The sequence below is a fragment of the Dasypus novemcinctus genome, chromosome 21, assembly GCF_030445035.2.
Source record: "Dasypus novemcinctus isolate mDasNov1 chromosome 21, mDasNov1.1.hap2, whole genome shotgun sequence".
NCBI classification, from domain to species: domain Eukaryota; kingdom Metazoa; phylum Chordata; class Mammalia; order Cingulata; family Dasypodidae; genus Dasypus; species Dasypus novemcinctus.
The window spans coordinates 81,015,877-81,042,246 of record NC_080693.1 but is presented as its reverse complement, the minus strand read 5'-3'; the positions used below and the strand labels follow the sequence as shown (position 1 = coordinate 81,042,246).

The 26,370-nt window shown below is 39.5% G+C and overlaps 1 long non-coding RNA gene and 2 pseudogenes across 5 annotated transcripts in view; 1 reads left to right on the top strand and 2 right to left on the bottom strand.

Moving 5' to 3' along the window:
* LOC101415362 (uncharacterized) overlaps positions 1-7,903 on the bottom strand; it is a 70,683-nt gene extending 62,780 nt beyond the window's left edge. Inside the window, exons 1-3 of one of the 5 annotated variants that reach the window (XR_011646950.1) lie at positions 7,665-7,862; positions 7,414-7,497; positions 6,802-6,893 (exon numbers count right to left, since the gene is read on the bottom strand). This is a non-coding gene — a long non-coding RNA (uncharacterized lncRNA). Of the gene's footprint in view, positions 1-6,801; positions 6,894-7,413; positions 7,498-7,664 lie in introns of all 5 variants that reach the window. The other 4 variants (XR_009182546.1, XR_011646951.1, XR_011646952.1 and 1 more) reach the window with 4 other exon arrangements.
* A 7,168-nt stretch (positions 7,904-15,071) lies between these two features.
* LOC105745762 (ras-related protein Rap-1A-like) lies at positions 15,072-16,097 on the top strand (annotated as a pseudogene).
* Positions 16,098-22,281: 6,184 nt separating this feature from the next.
* LOC101426813 (NEDD8-conjugating enzyme UBE2F pseudogene) lies at positions 22,282-22,887 on the bottom strand (annotated as a pseudogene).
* Between the last annotated feature and the right edge of the window lie 3,483 nt (positions 22,888-26,370).

Genomic DNA, 26,370 nt, shown 5'->3' with positions numbered 1-26,370 from the left:
TCCAGAGGACATAATTTGGGGGGAAGGCAACTATTCAACCCACTGCACTACCCTTCTCCCCCAACAAAATGTGGGCTGAAACCAGTGCTATGGATAGACAGCATCCCGCATTCATGAAATGCATAGTTGCACTGAGGGCAAATGCCAATACCAGGACTGTAATCTATAGAAAGAGGAAAACACTAAACCTTTGGGCCACTTGGGGGAGGGTAGGGAATGGGAGCTGAACCTGACATCCACACAATGCATTAAGCCTGGACATTTGAAGGAGACTAAATTCTGTAGAATCCCCTGGCCCCAAGTAGAAGTATATACAAATCCCCTCTGGAAAGAAGCACCTTCAATTTAGTCCCCCAGGATTTCCATGGAATCTGAGTCTCCTCCCCACCCAGGAATTTCAGATAGTAGAGTAATCAGGTAATGGATATAAAGTGTGGGTGGGTGTGTATGAAATATATAAAGGAAAAAAATGCATTTCCTAAAATGAGTAAGCAAGAAACTATAAAAAATTATCAAGCTGATTTTATTAAGAACCACATGGAACTTCTAGAAATTAAAAAAAAAAATCTGGGTGCTAAGGAAGCAAACTCAGTGAATGAGTTGAATGGCAGATTATACATAGTTGAAGAGAAGAGAAAATTAGTAAACCAAGAGATAGATCTGAAGAAACTTCCCAGAATAGATAAAGAGATACAGGATGTTGAAAAAATAGAAGTTAAAAGATCTAGAACATGGAATGAAAAGAACTAATGCAAACCTAATCAACAATGAAAGAAAACAAAGAGAATGGAGGAAAGATAATATTAGAAGAGATAAAGGATGACAATTCTCAACAAGTGATAAAAGAGATGAGTGGACAGTACAGGAAGCACAATACATTCTAAGCAGGGTAAATAAAAAACCCATACACCACGTAGTGAAATGCACAACATCAAAGGCAACAGGAGATCTTAAAAGCAGCCAGAGAGAAAAATACAAATCACTTACAAAGGATATAATTACATTTTTAACAGACTTCTCAACAGCAATAATAGAAGCCAGAAGGTAGTAGAATTATTTCTTCAAAGTGCTGAGAAGAAAGTCAATCTATACTTGTATACCTAGCAAAATTATCTTTCAAGAAGAGGTTGAAACGAAATCATTTTCATTTATCCAAAATCTGCATTTACCACCAATGGAAATCCACTATAGGAGCGTCTATGGAATGTATTTCTGTAGGAAAGAAAATTATTCTAAAAAGGTGTGACATTTGAGGCATACAACAGCAGACTAGAAATGACAGAAGAAAGAATAAGTGATACCAAAGACAGAGCAACTAAAATTGAAAAGAGAAAAGAATGAAAAAAAATTGAGCAGGTGCTCAGAATTGAATGACAACACAAACCATAACACATGTCATGGGAGTTCCAGAAGGAGAAGAGAAGGGAAAACGGGCAGAAAGAGTACTTAAGGAAATCATACTTGAAATTTTCCCAAATCTCACAAAAGAAATGAATTCATATGTCCAAGAAGCACACTGTAGACAATCAGAATAAATCCAAATAGACCCATTCCAAGACATGCTACTCAGAATGTCAAATGTTAAAGATGAAAATTCTCGGGAAACGGACTTTGGCCCAGTGGTTGGGGCGTCCGTCTACCACATGGGAGGCCCGCGGTTCAAGCCCCGGGCCTCCTTGACCCGTGTGGAGCTGGCCCATGCGCAGTGCTGATGCGCGCAAGGGAGTGCCGTGCCACACAGGGGTGTCCCCCGCGTAGGGGAGCCCCACGCGCAAGGAGTGCACCCATAAGGAGAGCCGCCCAGCCGAAGGAGGGAGCAGCCTGCCGAGAAGTGGCGCCGCCCACACTTCCCGTGCCGCTGACGACAACAGAAGCGGACAAAGAAACAAGACGCAGCAAAGAGACACAGAAAACAGACAACCGGGGGAGGGGAGGGGAATTAAATAAATAAGAAAATAAAATCTTTAAAAAAAAAAAAAAGATGAAAATTCTCAGAGCAGCAAGGGAGAAGCAAACCATCACACACAAGGGATGTCCAGTAAGACTTACAGCAGATTTCTCTTCAGAAACCATGGAGGCACGAAGACAGTGGTATGACACAATTAGGATACTGAAAGAGAAAAACTCCCAGCCAAGAATTCTTTATCCAGCAAAACTGTCCCTCAAATATGAAGGAGAGTATAAAATGTTCAAAAACAAACAGAAACTAAGAGAGTTTGCAAAAGAGAATCCACCTTTGCAGGAAATATTAAAGGAAGCCTTAGAACCTAAAAGAAAAAGACAGGAGGGACAGGCTTGGAGGAGAGTAGGGAAGAAAGAATAGCAGAAAGGATAACCAAAAGAGTAAAAAGACAGGCAAAAATAAAATAGCACATATGAAAATCAAAGAATAAAATGGAGGAAGTAAACAGTGCATTTATAGTAATATCATTGGATGTGAATGGATTAAACTCCCCAATCAAAAGATATAGGGTGATAGAATGGATTTTAAAAAACATGAACCTCCATATGCTGCTTACAAGAAACTCACCTTAGACCCAGGAATACAAACCAGGTGAAAGTGAAAGGGTGGAAAAGATACACTACATGAACAGTAGCCAAAAAAGAGCAGGGGTAGCTATGCTAATATCAGACAAAACAGACTTTAAATGCAAAATGGTTATAAGAGAGACAGAAGGCCATTTTGTATTAAGAAAAGGAACAATCCACCAGGAAGATATATCAGTCATAAACATCTATGCACCTAACCAGGGTGCCCCAAAATACACGAGACATACTCTGGGAAGACTGAATCGAGAAAAAAATATCTCTAGAATAATCACTGGAGACTTCAACATCCCACTCACATCACTAGATAGAACAACTAGACAGGAGATCAACAAGGAAACAGAACTTGAACAATATGATAAATGAGTTAGACCTAACAGACATATACAGAACACTGCATCCAAACTCAGCGTTTATACATTCTTCTCAAGTGCCCATGGATCTTTCTCCAGGACAGAACATGTTAGGGCACAATGTAGCTCTCAATAAATATAAAAAGATTGAAATTATACAAAGCACCATCTCAGATCATAATGGAATGAAACTGGAAATCAATAATACACAGGATAAAAGAAAATTGCAAATGTGTGGAGGTTGAACAAAATATTCCTAAATACTCAGTGGGTCAAAGAAGAAATTGCAAGTGAAATCAGTAAATATATTGAGACAAATGAAAACAAGAACACCAACGTATCAAAACTTATGGGATACAGCGAACGTAGTCTTACGAGGGAAATTTATAGCCCTAACTGCCTATATTTAAAAAGAAGATGGGAAGCAGACTTGGACCAGTGGTTACGGAGTCTGTCTACCACATGGGAGGTCCGCGGTTCAAACCCTGGGCCTCCTTGACCCGTGTGGAGCTGGCCCGTGCACAGTGCTGATGCGCACAAGGAGTGCCCTGCCACGCAGGGGTGTCCCCCAAATAGGGGAGCCCCATGTGCAAGGAGTGCGCCCCATAAGGAGAGCCGCCCAGCGTGAAAGAAAGTGCAGCCTGCCCAAGAATGGTGCCACACACACGGAGAGCTGACACAACAAGATGATGCAACAAAAAGAAACACAGATACCTGTGCCGCTGACAACAACAGAAATGGACAAAGAAGAAGATGCAGCAAATAGACACAGAGAACAGACAACTGGCGGGGGAGGGAGGGGAGAGAAACAAATCTTTAAAAAATAATAATAAATAAATAAATAAAAAGAAGAGCTAAACTCAAAGATTTAACTGAACTAGAGAAACAAGAAAAAGAACAGCAAATCAATCCCAAAGCAAGCAGAAGGAAAGAAATAATACAGATTAGAGCAGAAATAAATGAAATTGAAAAAAAAAGAGAAAATCAACAAAACCAAAAGTTGGTTCTTTGAGAAGATCAATAAAATTGACAAACCCCTAGCCAGACTAACAAAGAAAAAAAGAAGATGCAAATAAATAGAATCAGAAATGAAAGGGGGTAAGTTACAACTGACCCCACAGAAATAAAGATACTGATATGAGGATATTATGAGAAACTGTATAGCAACAAACTAGACAACCTAGATGAAATGGACAAATCGCTAGAAATGCACAATCAACCTACACTGACGCTACAAAAAATATCAGAACTTAATAAACCAATCACATTTTAAGGTCATTAAATCCATCTTTAAAAATCTCCCAACAAAGAAAAGCCCAGGATCAGATGGCCTCACAGGCGAATTTTACCAAGAATTTTGAAAAGAATTAACACCAATCCTGTTTAAACTCTTCCAAAAAATTTAAGAGGGAAAATTATCCAACACATTTTATGAAGCCAACATCACCCTAATACCAAAGCCAGATAAAGATACTACAAGAAAAGAAAATTACAGACCAATCTCTCTAATGAACATAGATACAAAAATTCTCAGCAAAATACTTGCAAATGGAATCCAACAGCATATCAAAAGACTTATACATCACAATCAAGTGATTTATTTCTGGTACACAAGGCTGGTTTGACATAATAAAATGAATCAAAGTAATACACATTGACAAATTAAAGGGGAAAAACCACATGATAATTTCAATTGATGCAGAAAAGGCATTTGACAAAATCCAGCTTCCTTTTTTTGATAAAAACACTTCAAAAGATAGGAATAAAAGGAAAATTCCTCAATATGATAAAAGGCTTATATGAAAAACCCACAGCCAGTATCATATTCAATGGGGAAAGGTTGAAAGCTTTCCCTCTAAGATCAGGAACAAGACAAGGATACCCACTGTCACAAATGTTATTCAATATTATAGTAGAAGTTCTAGCTAGGGGAATTAGACAAGAAAAAAAAAATTAAAGGCATCTAAATAGGAAAAGAGGAAGTAAAACTGTCACTGTGTGTGGATGACATGATCCTGTACTTAGAAAATCCTGAAATATCCATGACAAAGCTACTTGAGATAATAAATGAGTTCAGGGAAACGGACTTGGCCCAGTGGTTAGGGCGTCTGTCTACCACATGGGAGGTCCGCAGTTCAAACCCTGGGCCTCCTTGACCTGTGTGGAGCTGGCCCATGCGCAGTGCTGATGAGCGCAAGGAGTGCCCTGCCACGCAGGGGTGTCCCCGTGTAGGGGAGCCCCACGCGCAAGGAGTGTGCCCCGTAAGGAGAGCCGCCCAGTGCGAAAGAAAGTGCAGCCTGCCCAGGAATGGCGCCGCCCCACTTCCGGTGCCGCTGACAACAACAGAAGCAGACAAAGAAACAAGACGCAGCAAATAGACACAGAGAACTGACAACCGGGGGGGGGGGGGAGATTAAATAAATAAATCAATCTTTAAAAAAATAAATAAATGAGTTCAGTAAAGTGGCAGGATATAAGATCAACACACAAAAATCAGCAATATTTTTGTACACTATTACTGAACAATCTGAGGAGGAAATCAGAGGGAAATTTTCATTTTCAATAGCAAGAAAATGTATCAAATACCTAGGAATTAATTTAACCAATGAAGTACAGGACCTATATGCAGAAAACTATTTTTAAAGTGCTAAAAGAAATTTTAAAAGACCTAAACAAATGGAAAGACATTCCATGTCCACAGGTTGGAAGAATAAACATCGTGAAGATGTCAATCTTACACAAACTGATTTATAGATTCAATGTAATACCAATAAAAATCCCAAAAGCTTACTTTAAAGAATTAGAAAAGGCAATTACCAAATTCATTTGGAAGGGAAAGTACACCTGAGTAGCCAAAAGCATTCTAAAAAAGAGCAACATGGGAGGAATTTCACTGCCTGACCTTGAAATATATTACAAAGTTACAGTGGTCAAAACAGCATGGTACTGGCATAAAGACAGACACATTGATCAGGGGAGCAGAATTGAGAACCCAGAAATAAACCCTCATGTATACAGTCAACTGTATAGATAACTTGGTCGGTTGACAAACCAACTGAGTTAATGTTAACAGGACAAAACAGTCTCTTCAAAAAATGGTGCTGGGACAACTGGATATCTATAAGCAAAAGAATGAAAGAGGACCCCTGTCTTACTCCTTATACAAGAATCAACCAAAATGGATCAAAGACCTAAATGTAAACGCCAGGACCATAAAACCACTAGAAGAAAATATAGGACACATATTCAAGAACTTGTAGTAGGTGCTGTTTTCTTGACCCTTACACACAAAACAAGTGCAACAAAAGAAAAAATAGATAAATGAGACTTCTTCAAAATTAAAAATTTTTGCACCTCACAGGACTTTGTCAAAAGGGTGAAAAAGCAGCCGACTCAAAGGAAGAAAATATTTGGAAACCACATATCTGGTAGGGATTTAATACCCAGGATATATAAAGAGATGTTACAACTCAACAATAAAAAGAAAAATGACCCAATTAAAAAATGGGCAAAAGACCTGAATAGACATTTGTCCAAAGAAGAAATACAAATGGAAAAAAAAAAAAACACATGAAGAAATGCTAAACTATCACTAATGATTAGGGAAATGAAAATCAAGACTACGATGAGATATCATTTCACACCTATCAAAATGGCCACTGTTAAAAAGGGAACTACAAGTGTTGGAGAGGATGTGGAGAGGTAGGAACGGTTATTCACTCTTGGTGGGAATGTAGAAAGGCACAGCCACTGAGGAGGCCTGTTTGGCAGTTCCTAAAGAAGTTGAATATGGAGTTGCCCCGTGACCCTGCAATACCACTACTGGGTGTATACCCAGAAGAACTGAGAGCAGTCACATGACAGAAATCTGCACGCGAATGTTCATAGTGGCATTACTCACAATTGTCAAAAGTTGGAAACAACCCAGGTGTCCATCAACAGACGAATGGATAAACAAACTATGGTCTATTCCCACGATGGAGTATTATGCAGCTGTAAGAAGAAATGAAGTTGTAAAGCATATGACAACATGGATGAATCTGGAGGACATTATGTTGAGCCAAGGAAGCCAGACACAAAAGGACAAATACTGTATGACTGCGTTACTATGAACCAACTGTATTGTGTAACATATTGTATGATTCAAAAAAAGATTCATAGTTTTCCAGTACATTTAACTGAAAAATGTTTCTATTCAACTTTTTCTTTTCAGTTTTTAATTGTGTATATTTTCAATTATTAAATGGACAAAATAGAGTTTAAAATAAAAAGAAAATGAATAGAGCCGGAAAGATCCAGCAGGATCCTAGCCACTAGAATCTCATTTGGAAGGAGAATCCCATTTAGAACAAGAATCCTGTTCACGGTCGAGGGGAAGCCCTGGAAAACCTAAAAAGCCCTCGCCATTGACCCCTTGAGAACTAAGGCGGAGTAAACAATCAGAACAGCAGACAGCTGGGGCTCCTCCCCAGCATTACGGAGAGGGAGGAGTAAAGGTTTTAAAAGGACTAACCTAGGGGCCCCTCACCGGGTGTCCAGGACTCCCACGGCAGTTTTCTCCTTTTCTTGTTCCTGGATAAACTCTTTACTTCCTTGCCTGAACACACACACACAAAAAGGTATGAACTGTCAGAAGGAATAGCAAGCAAGAAAAACATGTAGGTTCAACACTGTCAGTGAGCTAAGAAGAAAGACAAAAGAAGATCGTGTCCTGACATTTAAAAAAAAGTTTGAAGAAAAAGAGTGACCAATTGAGTCAAATACCGATGGGTTAAACAGGAGAAGGCTTGAGAACTGACCACTGATGAACTACGATTGAGCGTTGGGTGATGTCTCTTAAGGTTTGGGCATAAGAACTTTCTAGAATTCTAATCCGGAAAAGTCCACATCCCCGAATCCCCACAGAGCGACCTTCCGGGATCAGGAGCTCCTCAGCGTGGGAGCCTCGCCTACTGCCAATCTTCTTCCAGGGACCGTCGCTCAAACAGACAACCAATAGTCTCGAGAGGCGTAGCCCATTGGGTCCCACCCCTTTCCGAGCCAGCCAAAGACAAAAGTCCCGGATGTCATAGCCAGCGCCTCGCCCCAAAACCCACCGGTGATTGGCGGGGAGCCTTGTCCAGTGAGCGGCGGAGCCGGGTCGTCGTGGCGGGGCAGCTCCCAGCCGGATGCCGAGAGTGCCCACCGGCGAACTCCTGCCGGCACGCGCGCCAGCACCGGGGACTCCAGGTGGCGCTCGCTGCGGCCCCGCACAGATGTCCTCAGCTCCCCGTTTTCTTCGGCCTCGCTTATTTAGCGTCCTTGATGGGGAAAGTGAAGGCGAGAGGCTGAGAAGAAAGGAGAACAGCGCCGCGGCGCCGCGGTCGTGGCGAGGGGCCCAATCCCATGCCCACGCTGGCCTCTTTTTTCCTTTCCTAAAGGCGCCCCTGTGCTTGGTCAGGAACTGGCATTTATACCAGTACACTGTGAGCTCGTCAGAGACAAATGCTGTGCCTGTTACCGTCTGTATCCCAGGGCCTGACATAGAGGCGCTCAGTAGTTCATTGTTTGAAAAACACGGAATGGTTCAGGAGCCACTCTGCGTTCAGGGCCTCTTAGAGAAACTGGTTGAGCTGGGGGAACCCATTCTATTCATTGACTCCTTCTACAGACCATTGTATATCCCACAGTTCTTTCTTCACATCTCATCTTCAAGAGCCCGGAGCCTTCTGAATCCACACCTCAAATGCCACTTCCTTCAATTCCTCACCTGCCAAGGACTCAGCCCTCTCTCTTATGAACTTGGGAACACACAATCTGTTCTAAAGATCTGGTGCCGTGGACATTTAAAGCCACCCTGCCTCAAGCCAGCTCCTAGATAGCTTGGAACTCCCCAGGTGTTACTTTAAAAGATTATTCAATATTAAAAAACATCAACAAACGTTATATCTTTATATTGATATTCACCCTGAGAATCCCATAAAGTCCCAGTTGGTTCAAATAGAGAGTGGCACATACCTGTACCTAAGAGGCTTTGCTGGATCTACCCTTGTCTCCACTCCCAGATCTCCTTTGCCTTGGAATTGGCACCCACTGCTCTTCACCTGTGAAAGGTATCACAAATGGAATATAGAACTGTTACCTTCTTAGTGATACCCCCTTTTCATTATCCTGTTTTTCCACACCAGTCTTCTGGGGGCATTTTTCTAAGCCCACTCTGGATCTTAGAGGAGAAACTTCCTTATTACTACCTAGCTTTGTGGTCATGTTTCCTGCTCCATCCCTTTAGTTCTCCGTTTAAAACCTTGGATAACATTTCCATCCACAATGAGATTGTTTCCCATTGTTTGCAAGCCTTGAAGACCTGGTTTCTATTCTTTTAATTTTCTCATTCATTCATCAAATATTTATTTGGTGCCTATTCCATGCCAGGCTGGGCTAAGTGCTGGGAAACTGATAAACAAGACAGACCCTGCCTGCATAGAGTTACAATCAAATGGAAGACAGATCATTTAAACTAGAGTTTGAAGACTGTCACAATTGGGAAGGACAGGGAACTGTGAGAATATATAGCGAGAAGATCCTATTTACTCTAGGGGTCAGTGTTTCTTCAAGAAAGAGTTAGGGTAGGCTCAGGGTAAATCCTTTTCTTTCACACATACGTAGGTCCATTATCTAGTTTAAGACTATCTCATGAGAAATATGACTCCTCATTAATCACCAAGGTTTACATTTAGGCATATTTTTTCTACTACTAGACTATAAGAACTTTGAGAACAGACTCCATATCTCCATATCTGATTTATCTGATTTGCCAGTAGCACATATTCTGTCCCCTTCAGAATGTCTCAGTAAATATTTGATTAGTGATTAAGTGAACAATGACTTGGTGAAAGAGAACTGACATTTGCCTTTCTCTAAATAAATAAGATTTACCTTTAGAAATATTGAAAGATCATTCAGAAGAGAACTTAATTAAAACGACTCCAAGTCTAGATTGAGAGATGAATTGTGCAGTTAGGATTGGATTAGTTTCCTAGGTCTGCAGAAATGGGGTAGCTTAAAATGACAGGAAGTTATTCTCTCTAGAAGGCTAGACATTCAAAAGCAAGGTGTCGGCAGGGTTGGTTCTTTCCGGAGACTCTGAGGGAGAATCTGTCCCATGCTTGTCTTCTAGCTTCTGCTGGTCGCTAGCAGTCGTTGGCATCCTTTAGCTTGCAGACCCACTCCAATCTCTGCCTTCCTCATTATAAGATGCCCTCCACCACATGTGCCTGTGCCTCTTCTTACAAAGACACCAGTCATACTGGAGTTAGGGCCCACCCTAAGTGACCTCATCTTAACTAATTATATCTGCAAAAACCCTATTTCTAAATAAGGCACATTCATAGGTACTAGGGGTTAGGATTTCAACACATCTTTTGGTGGAACACCAATCCCCAACAAGGACAAATAAGCTAGAGAAACGTTGCATACTTTATTTTTCTTTTTTCACATTGCACATTGGTGTTTTAAAGGATCCAAGAAGTCCTACAGAAAAAAACAAATAACTCAGCATTTATCAGTTTTCCTATCTAGAGAATGTGCTAGATAATATTTGTTATCCAAAGCCTTTCCAGAGAAGTTACTTCCCCCAAAGTCTCTGACCAGAGGACACCAGACTCGAGGCAACACGTTGGCTGGACAGCAGCCAATCAGAGCCTATCACTTTAGATGTTGGAATAAGAGGTGCAGAAACTGCTGTCCACTAAGATAGCAGTTTCTACCTTGTCCTGTAGACTAGGTAGCTCAGGCTGTCATTTGAGGTCACGCATTACCTGCTGGGTAAGAAGAGGTAGCTGGTTTACAGAGAGAAGCAATATTAAGCAGACATCCAGAAAGGAGAGGTAAGCCAAATTTCTCATGACTTTTTATGGTCATGAGACCCAGCCAGACTTTGTTTCCGGCCGTTGGATCCTTTGAGATCTGTATCCTTACATCTTTCTTTAGGCCAGCTTGAGTGACTCTCTTTTTATTTGCAAGAACATGAAACATGGGGAACTGTTGAGAGATCGCTTGGGAGATAATAGAAAACACTGATCACGGAGTCTTAATTATCCAGTGGATTTGTGATGAGAGGTTTGGCCTGGAGGAGGCTGAAAACAAATCTCATCATTTCATCTTTTTTTTTTCATGGTCTTATGAAAGTCCCACAATTGGGCAAGTGTTATTCTTCTCAGTGATATATCATGGTTATGACTTGAAATGTCACAATTCCCTGAAATAGCATAACTGATGGTAAATTTTGGGTGACAAAGTGAAAGTGGGTCTCCTCAACAAAGGGAAGTGCTGATTTCACGTCAAAGATGAGAGCAAAAATGAAAATTCAAATGGACATTAATTTGTCAGTCAAGCTCAAAGTGATCTGGAGTATTGGAATTATTATTTTTTTAATTAGATACATTTTTTAAAGATTTTATTTATTTCTCTCCCCTTCCCCCCACCCCCATTGTCTGTTCTCTGTCCATTTGCTGTGTATTCTTCCGTGTCCACTTGCATTCTTGTCAGCGGCACCAGGAATCTGTGTCTCTTTTTGTTGCGTCATCTTGCTGTGTCAGCTCTCTGTGTGTGCAGCACCACTCCTGGGCAGGCTGCGCTTTTTTCACGCAGGGCTGCTCTCCTTGCAGGGTGCACTCTTTGTGCGTGGGACTCCCCTACACAGGGGAAAACCCTGCGTGGCACAGCACTCCTTGTGTGTATCAGCACTGCACGTGGGCCAGCTCACCACATGGGTCAGGAGGCCTCGGTTTGAACCCTGGACCTCTCATACAATAGGTGGATGCTCTATCACTCTATCAGTTGAGCCAGATCTGCTTCCCTGGAGTATTGGAATTAAATACAGGTAAGATTAGAAGACCAGGCAATGGCCTGATCATTTTCTGTTGTTACTATCACTTATCTGGGGGTGAAATGGCTTGGTATCACAAATTAATGTCTTCTTTTCAAAAGGAAAAATTGTATGGCTATCATTTCAAAAGTCCATATCATTTGCTCTCCATTATTACTGAAATGTGGCCTGGGAATGGAAAAGGTACACTTTTGAAAAATAAACAGTGAATACCCCATTGCTGTATTTGGTTCCTATCTGATTTTACACAAAGTCATGATCAGAGTATTCCAGTATCAGATACTTTTTAAACTAAATTTGAGGAAACTGTAGCCATGATCCAAAACATAAACCAGGACTGAATTCTCTCCCAACATGGAACTACCCCCTACTACCATGATTAATTAGTCTTTTCCTTCTGTTGACCCCAGGGATTGGATTCCTTGGCCGTCTTCTTTGGTTTCCTGTTCTGTTCCTCCTGAATCTGCAGCTAAGTGAGACACATTTGGGTAGAACTGCTTCACTGATATCTTCTGCCAACAAACAGATGCCTTTGAAGTTATCAGGTTTTTAACCTATAACAATTTTAGAGAAATTGAGGTTAAAATATCATGAACAATGAGGAAGTTACAAAGCTATAAATAAACCTTATCAATGACTCTGACGATATTCTTAGTGATCCTTAATTTCCTTTCCCCTCCTCACCCTCATTAGACTTCCTGGTAGATATTTTTATTTGAAGAAAGTATTAATGACTTTTAAAACAGGTTTAAAACTACTGACCTAGGCAAACAATGTGACCAATGTGAGCTGGAAAAACAACCGTTTTTGAGCTTTCGGAGATGTGCATGGCACAGCATGATTTACTCTGAAATCCGAGAGATTTGCACATGAGAGCAAAGAGAGTATTTCCTGTATGCAATCTTAAATTGCCTTGCCCATCACATCAAATTAAAGTTTATTATATAGAGTTTGGTCAAGTCAGAGCTTTCTTTTGAATTAAAAAAAAAAAAGATGGGAAGCAGATGTGGCTCAACTGATAGAGCATCTGCCTGCCATATAGGAGATCCAGGGTTCAAACCCAAGGCCTCCTGCCCTGTGTGGTGAGCTGGCCCATATGCAGTGCTACCACATTCGGGAGTGCCGTGCCATGCAGGGATCGCCCCCACATATGGATGCCCCATGCGCAAGGAGTGCACCCCACAAGGAGAGCCACCCCACGCAAAAGTGCAACCTGCCCAGGAGTGGTGCCGCACATACGGAGAGCTGATGCAACAAGATGAGGCAACAACAAAAAAAAGAGACACAGATTCCTGGTACCTCCAAGAATGCAAGCGGACACAGAAGAACACACAGTGAGTGGACACAAGAGAGCAGACATGGGGGGAAGGAGAGAGAAATAAAATATTTTTAAAAAGTAATTAATTTTTTAATAAAGAGTGTTCTTTTGTATACATACAAAATATGTACACAATTACCCAGAGTTACTGTTTTGGTAAGGAGCTATAAAACAAAAACATACTTTGTACCCACCCCATTTTTGTCCCTACCCTCCAACACACACAGAGATGCCTTGGATAGGTATCTATTGGATGTGTGGAATTAATTCCTTGGCCCTGTAAAATTAAAGTGACGTTTTAATTAACCAACATAAAAATTAACAACTATTTTTTTAACCAGAAATTTGAAGGATATAAATGGTTTGCTTGGTTGGTTAATGGTTTGCTTTTTAAAGAAACAGAAAAAATTAGCAGTACCTTTTCCCTATTTTGGTGACAGCTGAGAACATCATCTTTCAAGAAGTGTTATGGAAACATCTTATAATTTAGAGTAAATACAAAAATTTTTGGCTCATTTGCATTCTTAGCAAAACAGAGAAGGAAATTCTAGTCATTTAAAATAGAATCTGTCCAAAGAGTAGGTTTCTACTTCCAAGAAAGTTGGAATAATAGGGTCCAAATTTACTCTCCCTCCTTGTTGTAGGCTGAATAATGTACCCCAATTTAGATGTGTTCTTAACCTTAACTCATATACCTGTGGGTGTAAACTAATTGTAAAAAGAACCTCTTAAGGTTAAGGTGTGGCCCAAATTAGGTGAGTTTTAATCTGGGTTACTGGAGGTTTTATAAAAAGAACCAAGAAATTACCAAAGTGAGTAAGAAGAGGACATTACCAAGTGATGGGAAGCAGAAATACAAGCCAGGAAATCCCAAAGACCAGCCACCACTAGAACATTAGAGTCTCTGGAGAAAAAACAAGCATTGCCAATATATTAATTTTGAACTTCTAGCCTCAAAACCATGTATCAATAAATTCCTGATGTTTAAGCCAAACCAGTTTGTCCTATTTGTGAGAGCAGCTCAGACAAATTAAGACACTCTTGAAACAACCAGCAAAATGGGCAGAGTGTATGAAACAACAGTTTTCAAGACACTGAACATCAGGCAACAAAGGACAGTGAAAGTAAACAAAGGAGATGAGCCCTATGATTGTCCCAGTTTACCTCCTAGGTTTCCAGGCTATAGTACTGTGAGAGGGAAGCTGGGCAAAATCTAGTGAAGTCCCTTAGTTAAGAATTTGGATCTGAGAGTTCTGGCAGAGCAAGGTGGCTAGATTTTTCAGGACAGAGTACCAGAGAGGAAAGAGCTGCACAGAGAAAAGAACCCTTCCAATCTGAGAGGATCCCATTCAGTTATTCAGCAAAGCACTGATCTGTGCAAACATGCAAGGTTGGGGGTAAAAAGAAAATACTCAAAAGGATTAGAGGGAAAGTACCCAGTGCTCACATAGGGCCTGGAAGTGATACCCATTCCCATGAGCCAGACTGAAAAACCTCAAAATTCATGGGGCACTGGGTAGAGAACTCAGATGATATCCATCAGGTCCCTCAGTTTCTGCTCAGTTTTCTTCATTCTTTTTTCTCTCTGCTGCTCAGATTGGATAATTTCAATAGTTCTGTCTTCAAGTTTGCTGATTCTTTCTTCTGCCTACTCAACCCTCCCATTGTGCCTGTTTGGTGAAAGTATCATTTCAGTTATTGTACTTTTCATCTCCAGAATTGCTATTTGTTTCTTTTTTACAATTTCTGTCTTTTTATTAATATCATTTTGTTAATACATCATTTTTCAGGTTTCCTTCAGTTCTTTGTCCATGGTTTCTTTATCTCTTTGAGCATATTTAAGACAGTTGATTTAAAAATCTTTGTCTAGCCACCACTCCCAAGGCTGCCACCACTGCTGCAGCCACAGAGCTGGAGAAGGATCCATGGCCAAGAGGAGGGAGGAGGAGGAGGAGGAGGAGGAGGAAGAGGCACCAGACCAGGGGATTGTCAGTATTTAAACAGACCACACCATGAGTGAGTACAAGCTAGTGGTCCTTGGTTCAGGAGGCATGGGGAAGTCTGCTTTGGCAGTTCAATTTGTTCAGGGAATTTTTGTTGAAAAAATATGATCCAATGATAGAAGATTCCTACAAAAAGCAAATCGAAGTAGATTGCCAACAGCGTATACTTGAAATCCTAGATACAGCAGGGACAGAGCAATATAACAGCAATGAGGAATTTGTATATGAAGAATGGCCAAGGGTTTACACTAGTATATTCAATTATATCTCAGTCCACATTTAATGACTTACAGGACCTGAGGGAACAGATTTTGTGGGTTAAGGACACAGAAAATGTTCCAATGATTTTGGATGGCAATAAATGTGTCCCGGAAGAGGAGCGAGTTATTGGCAAAGAACAGGGTCAGAATTTAACAAGACAGGGAAACAGACTTAGCCCAGTGGTTAGGATATCTGTCTACCACATGGGAGGTTTGCAGTTCAAACCCCAGACCTCCTTGACCCGTGTGGAGCTTGCCCATGAGCAATGCTGATGCGCACAAGGAGTGCCCTGCCACGCAGGGGTGTCCCCTGCATAGGGGAGCCCCACGCCACGCACAAGGAGTGCACCGTAAGGAGAGCCGTCCAGTGTGAAAGAAAGTGCAGCCTGCCTGAGAATGGCGCCACCCACACGGAGAGCTGACACAGCAAGATGATGCAACAAAATGAGACACAGATTCCCGTGCCGCTGACAATAACAGAAGTGGGCAAAGAAACAAGATGCAGCAAATAGACACAGAGAACAGACAACCAGGGTGGGAAGGGAGGGGAGAAAAATAAATAAATAAATAAATCTTAAAAAAAAAAAAAGGAATTTAACAAGACAGTGGTGTAACTGTGCCTTTTTAGAATCTTCTGCAAAGTCAAAGATCAGTGTTAATGAGATATTTTATGATCCGGTCAGACAGATAAATAGGAAAATACCAGTGGAAAAGAAGAAGTCTAAAAAGAAATCATGTCTGCTGCTCTAGGCCCACAGTAAGCAGCAGCTCTGAGCCAGATTATAGGAATGATGGCTGTTGCCTAATTGGAAAGTGCCAGCATTCCAGACTTCAAAAAATAAATCTGAAGAGGCTTCTCTTATTTTACATATTATGTGAAGAATTTAGATCTTATATTGGTTTGCACAAGTTCCCTGGAGAAAAAATTTTTCTGTGTCTATCTCTTGGAAAAATAAGACAACAGTATTTCTCCTTTGCAATAGCAATTATAACAGATGTGAAAATAAATACTTGACTCTAATAAGAGTATATAAAAGAGCAGGGATACATTTAAAATGTTAGATATTGCTACTATAGTCAAATGATTTCATATTGACCTATGTATCATGATTCTTCCCTGTCAAGCACTAAAAAGGTGATCCATTATACTTTATATCAGTAATGATATAGATCATGAAATTTCCCAACCCACTGCAGCTGATAACTTTTTTGAGTCATTTACTGCATTTTATATTTTTAAAAATAAGAAATATCATTGTCATTATATTCTAATTAAAATTGTGCATAATGCTTTGGAAAAATGGGTCTTTTATAGGAAAAAACTGGGATAACTGATTTCTATGGCTTTCAAAGTTAAAATATATAATATACTAAACCAACTCTGGTATTGCTACTAGTGTTTTATTGTCAGATTAAATTACAGCTTTTATGGATAATTTTAAAAAATCTTTGTCTATTAAGTTCAATGTCTAGATAGCTTCCTCAGGGACAGTTTCTGTCGGTTATTTTTTTCCCTTTAATGGGCCTTATTTTCCTTTGTTTCTTTGTGTGCTTTGTGATTTTTTAATTTAAAACTGGGCATTCAAATACTATAATGTGGGATAACTCTGGTAATCAGATTCTCTCCCTTCACAGGGTTTGCTGTTCTTGGTTGTTGAAGGCTATAATCAATCACTTGTTTAGTGACTTTTCCAAGTGATCTCCCCAAAGACTGTATTCCTTGTCATGTGTAGTCATCGACGTACCTACTTTTAGCTTATGTTCAAGCAGTGTTTTGACAGAGTTTTCCTTGAATGTCAGGAATGTTTTCAAGTCACTCTTCTCTTGAGTCACTATTTGCTTGGGTGCTGTAAACCTTTGACTGTTTTTCAGAGTTCTGACAGTTTCTGCTTGTGTTTTGATGTTTGTGGAGGCATTTGTAGGTGCCTACTCTGATAGCGTATACTGCCATTTCTTCCTACCTAGCCTTTGTGCTATTGTTGTCATACATTTTATATTTACGTATAAATCTCACACTACATTTTTATTTGTGTGTGTGTTTAAACAGTCAATTATCTTTTTTTTTTTTTAAGGTTTTTAAAGTAACATTTATTTTTTTTCAAACTTTTAATTGTGCAATATAGAAAACTGAAAAGCACAAGAAGCAAAGAACACAAAAGTCATCCAGAATCACAAGCAGTTTAGTTTGACATAACCTTTAGGTCCTGTGTGTGTATAGACACAACGGAGCATACATTTTTATCTAGTCAAGATCTCACAGAATGTATCATGCTTTATCACACATCATGAATATTTACCAACTCACAGCCCCAAAGCCATGAGATATTGTGATGACCAAGAATATATGACACCATCTCAGCGGGAAAAAAAATGTATTCCTTTCTTGGGGACAAAAATATCAACAGGCCTCTATAGATACTGGCAGAATTACAAATACTGTGCTCCCTTAATAATGCTCAAGTTAAAGTGGGACAAAAGCAAGAGTACAATAAGTATAATGCTTCTAAGAAAATTCATTATCAGATCTATATTGAATTATTAGCAAGAACATATGTTTCTATTGAATTAACAATGTTTTCCTATGGTATAGCCAAGAGATGCTCACACACTGTTAGCTTCAAATGGAAATATGAACACATCTGCATATACCCCTCCCCCTGCCCTTCTGCAGCCAATTTAATGAACAAGTCCTGGTGCATACTGCTCAGAGGTGGTTTAACAATTCCACGTCAAAAATGCTTCTATTAACTAAAAAAAAAAAAAAAAGATATTTATAAATTCATTAATTCACTAGCTCTACATTTTATCATACATTGTCACCTCAAGATATCTAAAAAGCTTAGATGTGAAGTAAAGTATGAACCATATCTGCAATTAACACAGGTATTTTTACCAAAAAATGTACTTATAGAACTATGGTTATAATCTACAACTGTCTTCTAGATATAGAGTACTACCAAGGAGCCCTTCCCTTTGCCCTTCCTCATCTTCCTCACCCACCATTTCAAGGTGGATGGACAGAGGTCACTCCCAGAAGACAGTACATCCTAAAACTAACACAAGAACCTTTATATAGGGATTATTTTACTACCTCTATTTTTTACATACTTTGGACATTAGGTCTTGTCCTGTAATACACAGTAATAACTAAAATGCCTAGAGAACAATGGTCAGACAATCTGAACTTGTCTCACAACTCACAGGCAAAGAACCTTCCCTGGGCACTTCCTTCCCTGCCCCCACCACCACCCCATCAGCATCCTGCTCCAAGACATCTAGTTTAACAATCCCATTCCCCAAATAGTCATTCCTATGTATTAACAGAAAACATATCTGAAGTATTGTTTTACACTTTCTACTTTAACATGTTGTTTACTTCTAAACATCTAGAAAGACTAGCTGTTTCAAGCAAGGACTTAAGCTTGTCCACAATACACACAGTAGCACTGAATAAACCGCACACATAATAAAGGATATAACCCAAAAATGTCTTCTTAAAAGGAACATTCCGGCCTATAATCCTTCCCCTTCTGACCTCTATCAACTTAGTGGTTTGCATTTGCAATGCTTAGAGGGGATTTTTTTTTTTGAACAATTTTGCTTTCACAAATTTAATTCTGTCGTTTTCAACAGTCTTCCCTATGAATTTTAACCAAAAAAAAAGTACAAAATGCATTAGTTTACTAACTCTACTTCTGTAATACACTGGCAACCTCTTTAACATCTAGAAAGACTAGATGATATAACATTAGGACTAGTTTGTCCATTATATACACTATTTACACAGAAAAGTAAAAGAAAATGCACAGAACACAGATGATGGTTTATCTTATCTAACTACAGACTTACTGCCTTAGAGCACTTGGCACTTCCTTCCCCCTCCTCCCTGAAACAGCACATAGTATGTAACTGCTGTGGAGGTGCTGTAACCACTCCATTTCCAAAAGATCTTTCATATGAAATTTAACAAAACAATATCTACAATGTTATTTCACTACCTCTACTTTTAACATACTTTGTGCACTTCTAAACATCTAGAAAGTCTAGATGTTTCAAATAAGGACTTAATTCGTCCACTATATACACAGTAGTGTTAAATAAACTATACACATGTAACAATGGTTATATTTGAAAGTGTCTTCTAAATAGAAACATTCTGGTCTAGAGCCCTTCATTTCTCCCAATCCCTTCTCTTTACTACAAGCCCAGTGGCTGATTTACAGGCACATGTCACTTAGATGTGGTTTTACAATTTCATTTCCAAAAGCCATTTTCAGAAGACAGCATTTCTATGAATTTTAACACAAAGTGTACAAAATGTGTTAGTTTACTAACTCTACTTTTGTCATACATTGGCAACCTCTTTAATATCTAGAGACTAGATATTGTAAAATTAGGACTCATTTGTCCAGTATATATACAATATATACAGTACAGCAAAGTTAAATGAATGCACATACAGGGCAAAAGATGATCAGAAATTTTCTAGTACACACTAGCAAACACCTTTTGCACTTTCTTCCCTCCCACCTCCCTCAAACCAAAGAACAAGAGTACAGTTCCATTTCCAAAGGCAATATCCCACCAGTTTTTAAAAGCTATTTACAGTGTTCTTTTACTAACTCTATTTTTAAGCACATCAAGCACTTCTAAAATATTTAGAAAGACTAGATATTTCAAATAAGAACTTACTTGTCCACTACATACATAATGTTAAATAAAATTGAACACACATAACAAGGTTATATAATCTGAGGTATCTCCTAAACATGACCATCTTGGCCTGGAACCACTCCTTCCTCATTCCCTTTTCTCCACCACCAGTTCAGTGGACAAGTACAGGCAAGTGCAATGCTCTGAGGTGGTTGAACAAATTCATACCGAAAGTCAATAACAGAAGACAAACTTTCCAATGAATTTCAACACAAAGTATACAAAATATGCTAATTTTACTAACTCTACTTTGTCATATACTGTGAACCCCTAGATGTTGCAAAATTAGGACTCATTTGTCCACTATATACACTATATACAAACCAAACAAAATGCAAAGAACATAACAGAAAAGTTTTGCCTGAAATTATCCAAGTATGGACATACTAGCAAATTACCTTTTGCAATTGCTTCCCTCCCACCTCCTCCAAATCAATGAATGAATATATAGGCAGTGGTATGCTACCCAGAGAGACGGTTTAGCAACCTATTTCCAAAAGACAGTATTTCCTATGAAACTGAGCAAAATGATATTTACAAAATAATGCTTTACTACTTCTACTTTTAACATACGTAGGGCACTTCTAAACATCTAGACAGACTAGATGTTTCAAATAAGGACTTATTTTGTCCACTATATACAGAGCGGTCTTGACTAAACACACATTTAACAAGTTATAATCTGAAAGTGTCTTCTAAATATGAACATTCTGGTCTAAAACCCTTTCCTTTTATCCCTCCCTCCACATCCCTCCTTGTGGGCTATAATGCTCAAGTTTTCAGAAGACAATCTTTCCTAGGAATTTTAACACAAAATGTATTTACTATTTTTTCATACACTGGCAACCTCTTTAACATCTGGAAGACTAGATGTAAATTAGGACGTGTTTGTCCATTATATACACTATATACACAGCAAAGTACAAAACCAAAAATTATCAATTATCTTTTAAAGCAATTTAAATAATAAAAATAATCTTATATATTTACTTATACCATTCCCAGTGCTCTTCATTCTTTTGTATCAATCCATGTTTCTATCTGGTATAATTTCCCTTCACCCTGACAGACTTCTGTTAATGATTTTTATAGTATGGGTCTGCTGGCAATGATTTTTTTTCTGCTTTTGTATATCTGGAATTATCTATATTTTGCCTTCTTTTTGAAAGATATTTTTGCTGTGTACAGAATCCTAGGGGTTTTTTTTCTTTCAGTACTTTAAACTGTTGCTTGTAGTGTTTCTGACCTGAAATCTTCTGTCATCCTTACCTTTGTTTCTTTGTATGTATTATGTCATTATTTCCTCTGACCCTTTTTCAGATTTTTTTCTTTATCCCCAATTTTAAGCAATTTTATTATGATGTGTCTTGGTGTCATTTTCTTTATGCTTCTTGTGTTTAGTGTTTGTTGAGTTTCTTGGATCTGTGCATTTGTAGTTTACACCAAATTTGCAAAATTATTAATCATTATTTTTCAAAAATTTTCTCTCTCCTCTCCTTCAGGCACTCTAATTCTATGCATATTAAACAACTTGAAGATGGCCCATAACTCACTAGTACTCTGTTCTACCTCTTTTTTGTTGTTCTGTGTTTCATTTTGGATAGTTCCTATTGTTATGTCTTCGAGTTCTCTAACATATTCTTATCTGCCACTAATCACATCCAGTCATTTTTCCTCTCAGACATTGTAGTTTTCATCTCTAGATATTTGGTTTGGATCTTTGTAAAACTCATGAATGTCTCTACATACCATGTTGAGTCTTTCCTCTAGCCTTTTGAACACATGAACTCAGTTGTGATAACAGTTTTAATGTCCTTATCTGCTCATTCTAACAGCTGAGTCAGTTCTGGGTCAATTCCAACTGATTTTTCTTCCATTTTTTTTTTTTTTAATTAGAGAAGTTATAGGTTTATAGAAAAGTCGTGCAGAAAATAGAGTTCCCATATACCTCCCCTCACACACACAGTTTTCCCTATTATTATTGTTGTTGCTGTTATTTTAGTACCCAAAACACATTTTTTAGCTGTATTATGTTGAATTCCCCATAGCTCATGGGCAATCAGGCAGCATTTCTTTTTGGGGATAATGTGGCAATGGACTAGAATAGTCCAGGGGGACTGAGGGGACACAGGGATGGGGAAGGAGGGTTAACCTTGTTGTTTTAAGTTATAGGGACACATCTATCTTATGAAATCCATGGTCCTGTGTGTTTCTCCTTGTATCATCTGGCATAATGCTTAATGTAGTCTTCACCTTTATTCTGGAAGTCCTCCTTGTCCTGCAAATGATATTCTTGCAGCTCAATATTCAGTGCATCATCAAAATTCAAAAGGTCAGTAAATAAAGAGTTTAATCCCCAGATCACATCCTTGTGGGACCCCAGCCAGTGCCTTTAATTGAACACTCTCTCAATAAACTTAGACATACTTCCCCAGACTCTGTGATGTTGGGGTGCCAAATTCTAGTTAGCATTTTACTTTGGGAGGCACCATGTTGTACACATCAGGAACTTCAGTTTCAAACTAAAAATTTCCACCCTGGTAGGAACCCTCATCTAGGGTTCCTGTTAGCTGAAAGCAATGAAGTTTATTTGGGTCAGGAAAATGCACTTTACATGTGCAAGGTAAATTAACTTCAAGTTCTGCAACCTCTTTAACAAGCAGCTTGTCCCTCAAAGAAACCCACCAAGTGGAATCCGAAGCTGTGGCTGCCATCTCCACGACCCTGTAAGACCATCACCCCGCTTCAGTTTGCTCGAGTGAGCATTATTGCTGCATTTCCCCTGGGCCCCTGGAGACAGGCGAGGCTGCCTGGCACCCAACCCCATGCCTGGACGTCAGCGTGGCGGCCAGACGCAGCCCCTCATGGCGCACCAGCTGTGGGCGGCGGGCTTTCCTTCTTACTAGCACTTTGCATTAGTATGGTAGCTTTGTTACAATTGATGAATCAATATTATATAATTGTACTATTAATTATAGTCTGCTATTACAATTGATGAATCAATATTGTAATTGCTCTATTAATTATAGTCCATTGTTACAATTGATGAATCAATATTATTATAATTGTACTATTAATTACAGTCCGTCAATTCACAATTTGTGTTGTATAGTCCTATGCTGTTGTTTTTAAATTTTTATTCTGGCAACATATAAACAACCTAAAATTTCTCCTTAAGCACTCTCAAATATATAATTCAATGGCATTAATTACATTTGCATGTTGGGCTACTATCACCACCATCCATTACCAAAACTTTTCCATCACCCCAAATAAAAATTCTGTACCAATTAAGCATTAACTTGTCACTCCCTACCTTCACCTTGGTCTGTATTCTGGTTTCTGACTCTATAAATGTGTTTATTCTAACTATTTCATTTCAGTGAGCGCATACCATATTTGTCATTTTAAGTCTGACTTATTTCACTCAATAAGTCAGTGGACTTATGCTGTGAACATCAGTGTATAAATATAATTGATTGATTTTTCCCTCTTATTGTGGATCATAGCTTCCTACTTCTTTGAATGCCTGATAATTATTTATTGAATGCCAGACACTGTGAATTGTATCTTCTTGGGTGCTGGATCTTTTTGTATTCCTATAAATCTTCTTGAGCTTTGTTCTGGAACACAGTTAAGTTACTTGGAGACAGTTTTAGTCTTCCAGTCTTCCTTTTAATATTGCTAAGTGGGACCAGTGCTGCGTGTAGTCTAGGGTTAATTATCCTCCACTACTGAGGCAAGACTCTTCTGGGTATTCTACCTAATGCCCTGTGAATTAGGAGACTTTCCATGCTGGTTGCTAGGGAAAGGTACAGTTTCCTCTACTCGTTTCTGGTGGTTCTTTCCCCAGTCATGGGTAGATTCCTCACATGTGCAATCAGTATTCTAAATACTCAAGAGGTGCCTTCTGCGATCTCCAGAGTTCTCGCTCTGTGCAGCTCTTTTCTCTCTGGTACACTCTCTTGCAAACTCTAGCTACTTTGGTTTCCCCCAACTCTCAGCTCACACTCCCATGGAATCCACTGGGTTCTGCCTCAGTTTCCCCTCCTTGTAGCACAGCTTGGAAATTCTCAAGGCAATAAGTTGGGGAAGTCAGAAGGCTCAACTGTCCTTTGTTGCCTGTTATCTAATGTCTTGAAAACCCTTGGTTCCTATATTTGTCCATTGTTTTACTTGTTTCTGATGGAAGAGTAAACCCAGTACCCTTTACTCCATCTTGATTGTAAGCACTTCCCCGGGTTGTCACATTTTTTAACAACGGAATTGGGGAGAAATCCATGTACATATTCAGTACAACAGATAGAGCCAGGCTGCAGGGGATGTCACAGAGACACGCCCAGCAGCCATCTCCCAGCCCTCGCCTGCCCCCACCTCCTTTCCTCTTGTGTCAGGTGTTTCCGTCTGTTTCCACTCGGCAGCCTGGAGGAGAGGCTGAGTCTAACGAAAAGACCCAGCCATACCTTGAACCCAGAAACTGGGAACAAGCAGCCCCAGATACTTATCAGGGCAGGTTCTCTCAGTGGCAGCGCCTCCTTCCCCTGGGGGGGGATAAATACTCAACACTCAAAAAAGCTCAGGGTCTCTCCTCTGTCGAAGTGGGGTGTGTGGAGCTCCCGTCCACTGGCAGTTGGACTCCCGCGGTGGCCTCTCCTCCCCTGCTCTTTGGACTCTTTGTGCTGTGTAAGTAAGAAAGGGCTCCTTTGCTAAAAGTTTCTGTTGTGCCTGAGCCTACGTTTCCACGACGCACTGTGCGGCAACTATCTCCACCCAGGCTCCTAAAGAGGAGGGCACAGACCAGTGAGAATGATTAATCGTTAAGACCTAAGCATAAAAGAAACTGACACATAAAATTCAATATTTTTATTTCCATTTTAGTCCAGTTTCTTTTATAGAATTATTCTCCTGGTAAATGGATTCACAAAGCAAAGTATTCTAAAGTGAATTCTCAAGTGTCAGCAATTGATTCTAAGCATGAGGACAGGTGCATCATTCGGATAAGAGAGTAATGCTCTGTATCTAATACTCTCTCTCTGTCTCTGAATTAGGAGCAGAACCTCAATTCTGCCTTTGCAAAAAAAAAAAAAAAAAGGACAAAAGATATAATGCAGAGATCCTTCCATGAAATAAATAGCCCCCTAAAATTTACTAAGTGGAGTATAAACTTAACAACAATAATTTTCACCCTGTTTTCTCTTCCCAGGACTGCTGAAGTCTTTTAGAAAGAAGATATCCCAGGAGGAAAGATATCCCAGCTCCTATAAAGTGATATCCCAGCTTCTATCTCCCTAGGACTAGAGAGTAAGGAATTGCAAATCTAAACCTCAATGGTACACCACTTGAGCCCCACTAGGATGGTGTAATGGTCAGGCTAATGTGTCAACCCGGCCAGGTAGTGGTGCCCAGTTGTTTGGTCAAGCAGCACTGGGTTAATTGTAGTACAAGGGCATTTCGTGGACTTTAATCACCAGTGAGTTGATTGCATAGGTGGCTGGTTACATCTACAATCAACTGCGGAGCTTGCTGTTAGCAGTTAGAGACATCCAGTCAGTTGAAGGCCGTAAGAGGGGAAGTGAGTTCAGCATTCAGAGAGAGAATTCCCATCTCTACTTCAGGCAGCCAGCATCTCCGGGGGAGCTCATCAAGGACCTCCATCGAAGCCCCTGGTCTGCAGCCTACCCTACGGAATTTGGACTTGTGCATCCCCATAGTTACATGAGACAATTTTATAAAATCTAAAACTATTTACAGATATCTCCTCTTGTTTCTATTTCCCTAGAGAAAACGGATTAATAGAGATGGCTATAATCAAAACAACTGACAAAAACAAGAGTTGGTGAGTATGTGGCGAAATTGGAACCCTCATATAATGCTGGTGGGTTTGTAAACTATTCTGGAAAACAGCTTGGCAGTTCCTCAAAAAGTTAAACATAGAATTACCAGATGACCCAGCAATTCCACTCTTAAGTATATACCCCAAAGAATTGAAAACATATGTCCGTACATACACAAATGTACATAGCAGTACTATTCACAATAGCCAAAAAATTAGAAACAACAGAAATGTCCATCAACTGATGAACAAGTAAAATGTAGTATATCTGTACAATGGACTATAATTCAGCCATAAAAAGGAATGAAGCACTGATTCAAGTTACAATATGGATGAATCTTGAAAATATTATGCTGAGTGAAAGAAGCCATACACAAAAGGCCACATATTGTCTGATTCTGTTTATATGAATATCCTGAATAAGCAAATCCAGAGAGACAGAAAGTAGATTTGTGATTGCCAGGGTTTGGGGCTAAG